Genomic DNA, 6,000 nt, shown 5'->3' with positions numbered 1-6,000 from the left:
CAGCACGAATTTCCAAACTTGCTAGCTTGTCCTTTTCATCAGACAATTTAGCAGCGACCATTTATACGCCGTACGCCATGTGGTCATTATTTACAGCGGATAAGGAACACGATGATTTCTTTGCTGTTTGCAATTTATAGACATGATCGAATTCTAAGCCGTTGAATTAATCGATTCCTCTTGCAAGCGCCGCGCTCGAATTCGATTTCTTGATGAACATAAGCTTCGTGACCAGAGCGACATGACTGAGCTTGAAATTTATGTCGTCTGCAATATTCTTTCTCTATTCGCTGTTTTAATAGCCCGATATTAATGACACTCTTGTATAAAACAAGGAATGGTCGTAGCCTGGTCACTTTTCACTGTCATCGAGTCGTTGTTATATAGCACTGTTCTAACCCCTGCTGAATGTACTGATCACATGGGAATGGCATGCGTTTTCTTCTGGGTTCTTTAGACTAACAAATGTTCTTTCGAGACGGTTCGAGTGGACAGATATTACACACAAGATAACTGCGACCATTTTAATGTATTAATTGGAAAATAATTTAATTTTGTTGCCTATATTGCATATACAGTATTCATTTCAAATCCCAATAAGAAAATAAACGAAATATAAACTATTGACTGATCCCGCACATTGCATTTGCTATGTCCGTAACTTGTACATCAGCAATGGCCCAATGCAGTCTTTGAGAAGCCAGATACAAATTACAATGAACTGCTTCGCCCCTTTATCATAAATGCTCCTTACTTCAACATGCAAGTGATGAAACAATGCCTCGGGGATTCAAGGCTCCTTCATAACTCTTATCTTTTAAAGTAACACCTGCTTTGCCTTGGCTCCTCGGATCTCTCATTGTCTACTCCACTTTACCAGCTTTGATTTTCTTTTTCAGAAATATGTGAGAGATATAAGCAGAGATTTGATCCAAATCTATGGCTTCCGCAATAAAAATAAATATGTTAAAACTGTGAGCTAGAACCAGGGACGATATAGTGCGGTCGTCGATTACACTTACTTAAAGTTTTTATATGTTATGTTCTTGTTAGGCTACATGAATAAAGAATCAGTTCTTGGAGCATAGTTTCTTTTCTCGTTGCTTGCTTTGTTTGAAAACTGTATTCTAATATTAACTCTATGATGGAAATTTTAATTAAATCATCTCTCTTGCAATACTATTTTATAAATAATTGTGTCAAGAATTATCCGTTGATGTTCGACACTCACTACATTCATAAGACTCTCATCATGCTTCCTTGGAAACTTTTCCATTTGTCTGTCGCTGTACGGAAGTAGAAATGATTTTCAGTCATTTGCCTAATGAGATATACATAAATCTCGCCGACTTTAATTCTCTGATGATTTCTAAAACATTGTTACACGCATGCGGCAGCTGATACCCTATAGTTTGATCGTGCAGCTTCGGGTCGGCGCATCGAGAACATGGCGAGCCGTAGAGCCAAGTTAGCCCAGGTTCTGCTGAGTTTTTACGGTCGAGAATTAGCAAGGCAGTTGTGTACCCAAGATATCATCTTCATTTTAGTGGGGTCTCTTCTTCGACATAATGACTGAACGTAAAAGCCGGCGCCTCACGACACACCCCAATCAGAAACACTCAGGAAATTCATATTCGCGTCGTAAAACTCTAACTGATTCCAAACTACCAATTATTGCCAGGCATTAATATTTGGCCTTTTCTGGCCAACCTGGCATGCCTGGCCAACGGGTTCTCTCTCATAAAGGAAATAACATTTTTTCTCTTATTGACATGCTTACATTGTAAATTTGTTATTAAAGTCATATAGAAATGTTTTTTTATTACGATATTATCGTTTTATATTATTGTTTTACTTTATTATAAAAATGTCAATGAAAAATACGTAGATAATATCATTTCACTCGCATTAAAAATTTGAATGATTATTTTTCCTGCCTGTAAAATTAATCGCTAGAAGGAACATTTACATTCAATTACAATGATTGCTTTAATCTCTGCAGTCAACTTTCAATCGAATCAAGCAAACAATTCAAACTCGTGCATCACGTATCGCGAAGACATTAGAATTTAGAGAAATTATATGACAATTTTTGATTTTATAGCGCATTTGGATTCACTGCCTGAAATAAAACCCCGACTTTGTACCAAGGACAAATAATGAAATTGGCGTTTCCAACGCTAAGTTGCTTCATTTACTTACAGGAATTTTCCATGTGTTTTCGTTTCTAAAGTTTCCGATACTTACATTAATGAATACTTCATCGCATTGTCATTTCATTCTCACTATTTTAATACTATCTTGGCTGCGCATGGCGGTATATTTCTGAGAGCGCTGATTCTCGAAAAATTTTGTGCACAGATGAATATTGGCATAAATATACATATTACCACGAACTACTAGTTGAATATGAATAAAGAAATATAAGCAGACAGTGCGACTGTCGCACACCTGCTCCTTTCCGGGAAAACGTTGCGTAGGCAGACGGCAAATTGAGGGATCGCAGGACGCGCGCCGAAAATTCAGGATCTTTAAAACTCGACTTTTTCAAATAGTTCGTCAATTTTTCTAAATAAAATCACGAATATACCAATTTATGCATAATTTACAACATTTTTCTTCTTATGAATAGCAAAATATATGTTTGTATCCTGAAAAAGTGAGATTTAAGATGGAATTATGGTAAGTATGAGGCGAGTGTTACCCGCGGTGGCCCCATACGCTAGAGGGATGCTTGGAGCAGAGGGGCCCCAGGAGGGAACACTTGACCGGGCCTCACTGTGCCGCGTGCTGGACAATATCTGCTTGCAATAACTTACCTATCATAATTATTATAATTTAAATTAGAATTGTATACAATGTATATATTCTCAATAATTTATAGACTATTTCTTTAGAAATTTATCTTGATATAATCATTTTGTCCAACTTTTAGTTAGCATTAATTTTGAATCGCAGCCTGAGCACCATCATTGTTCCAAATATTATTTCAATAATTTCGGTAACGATATTAGTGATCACAAATGTCACTATTCATTCAAATAATATTTTCAACTAAATTTCAATCTTAGAACTGTCAGTGAATTTCTTTCCAATATCAACAACATAATTTATAGTTAGTAAATTACTCCTAACATCATAATATCAACTCCACCACTATTATGATCATCATTAAGCATAATTTCTACACGTTCGTTGACAAACTAATTACTTAAAATAAAAAAAGAAACTGCAAGCGTGTAGGAGAATGTTGTTTGACTTGGCACTAAATAAATAAATTGTTGGCCTATGCATTTTGAGTGAAACTGACAGTATCGCGGGCCCTGCAGCTTGTGGACGGCAGATTATGTCAAGATTTTAGTAAATGTGTTACGGAAAAAAATATTCCCTTATTGAAATGAGTGAGACATTGCCAAAAGTTCGATGTCTTCCTTGTACTTTAAGGGTCATTCTGACCCAGTTTTGCTGAGCAAGAGCGCATATCAGTGCTATGTTCGTATTCTGTGGGTGAGAAGACGTGTCACTCCTCAAACAAAATGACCATTAATTTTCCTTAATGTGAATTAATTAAAATATCTCTATAGGTCTGCCATCTTTTGAAATAAATAACTACTTGAATAGACAGCAGTTGTTATATTAAAAGCTAGTGTTAAGAACTATAAATGTGTATTGCGATGGTACTGCCCTGAAGGGTATGTACTTCCCAGCCAAACACTTGTTATTCTTCTAATCGCGAAAATGAATCAAACATAGGAGACTCCTATATACCGTATCTATAGAAATACTTCCTGTTGAACTTTTTTAGCCGTTTTTTACAAACTAAAACTCACTGAATTTTGCTACCCCGTGCTTGAAGCTTCAACCAAGTGACAACAATGCTTCAGGTTTCCATCGAAGCAACTATTATAATGCAACACAATGGCAGGATAGGAAATATTCTAACATCCTTTCAGGAATATTTCAGTTACACTGTAGTGAAGTACGAATCCATAGCAAACGTAGGAATTATTTTTTTCTGCATTTGTGGAATAAGAGTTTACTGTGCCCATACATTTCTTCCATGGTCGTGCACTATCCCAGTACGTCGTTAGCTTTTCAGTAAAAAATTGGGAACTACTTATAATTTGTAATGAAAAAAAGTCACTTCCACGTCATTATTGATCCCATAGTAATAAATTTATTGTAGACGATGAAAATCCAAAGCTCGATGTTCCTTTTGATTTGCAGCGCTTTTTGTCTTTTCAACGCTTCGCAGTACGTCAAATAATTTTATGAATCCCTGAGAAGCGAAATCGATACAACTGATCAAAGAGCTTTTCTCTTATGAAGCCCGCTGTTATGTTAAATGATTTAATTTATCTATGGCAATCGATGACTTCATTTACACCAAGTCCTATATATGTCTGAATTATATTCTAAACGTTCCTATAATTTTCACTGTCCTGTATCTGGCGCCGTTATCATTCAGAGCAAGCGAGTCGACACAATAACCGAAACCTCAACACGGCCTACTGCTCCAATCCTGCTTGTCTCCGCAGATTACTCCCAAATGTCCTCGTTATTATTGGCATTTTGAGGAGTTACATAATTTTTATGGTTCAATATCAAGCGTTTCATGCAATCAAACGGAAGCTAGAAAGCCGCGGCGCAGACTGAACAACCACCGTGACACAGCGATGCGCTTAAATCATGCTTGCAACCATGTCAACCCGAACCCCGGGCCTCTTAAGTCATAAAACTCAGACATATCCGCCTCTAGTTTTATGTATCCTTAGGATATTATCAATAAAAAACAAATAATCACGTGAAATGGATCCTGTGACATCGACGCGTTGACGTCGGATCCGTTGGCAGTGTGTCTCTCATTATGTAACTCTGAGCCACTTCGTCGTCATGGTTAGTGTCACAATTTACGCTTCCTGACGACTCTATTTCGTCTTGTTTTAATTAAGGTGTAATTTATGCTGTGCGGGTCGACAACACGCGTGTAGCCAGCGATTAGTGATCACAAAGAGCGATCCAACGCTCGCTTTATGGGGGCAGATGTTAGAGGCATTCTTGCGCCTGCCCGTACAAGCAGCGCCTACACTAAAAACCCAGGCTGCGAGATCAAAAACTTCTCAATCGTTAAGAAAAAGAAGAGTTTATAGCCGTTGCCTAGATATAATTCAGGTTTGAATTTGTGAGAAGATTACACTAGGATATTAGGTTAAGTTCTTTGTACTCTTAAAATTGTTTTTTTTTTATCAAATGAATGAAATCCGCGACATGTCATTGTATTCGAAATCCAAATGATAAAATTTGGACTGGCATTAAAACACATATCAATCAATCATCTTAATTAAATCAAATAAACCATCATTTACATATGCGAAAGTACTTTGGTTGTAAAATTTACTCATGAGTTGCTTTGAATCGATGTCACTAACTAATCGAGATGAGCACTGGACAGATTTTAACTAAGTATAAATATTCTTCTATCCTGTATATTAAAATTAATTTGAACAGCTCATAATTAACAAAATGCGCTTAGTAAAGTAGTCTGTTTTCCAGCATGTTAAAAAAATAACCTGCCATTCACCTTATGAAAGATAGTTTGGCAGCGCAAGACATAACAGAATTAAGTGAGACCGTATTCAGGGATCCTTAGTTGGAAAATATTCTCCCTAGATGCCACTGAGGCGTGACGAAAAATGCAGGATCTGAAGGCATGCTATGCTTATGAAATATTGGTCTGCATTTAAATGTCATGCGGACATTGTCATAAAAACAACCATGGTTTAGAATATCTTTCTCGGTCCCGATGACTCAGGTTTCATGTTGATTTGTCCTTTTGCTTGAGTAATTATTTCTTGCCTTTCTTAATTATATTACATTCTGCTCGAACTGGCGATTTAAATGAATTGTAATTTGTGGAGTTTGACGAGCAAATTTTGGTATAAAATTTGTCGCAGGGCTTTTCGGAACAAGAATATATTTCAAAGTTCGTAATTTGCTCCG

Source organism: Hyalella azteca, unplaced genomic scaffold (genome assembly GCF_000764305.2).
Source record: "Hyalella azteca isolate HAZT.00-mixed unplaced genomic scaffold, Hazt_2.0.2 contig5914, whole genome shotgun sequence".
NCBI classification, from domain to species: domain Eukaryota; kingdom Metazoa; phylum Arthropoda; class Malacostraca; order Amphipoda; family Hyalellidae; genus Hyalella; species Hyalella azteca.
The sequence above is the reverse complement of the archived record's forward strand: the minus strand, read 5'-3'. Positions refer to the sequence as shown.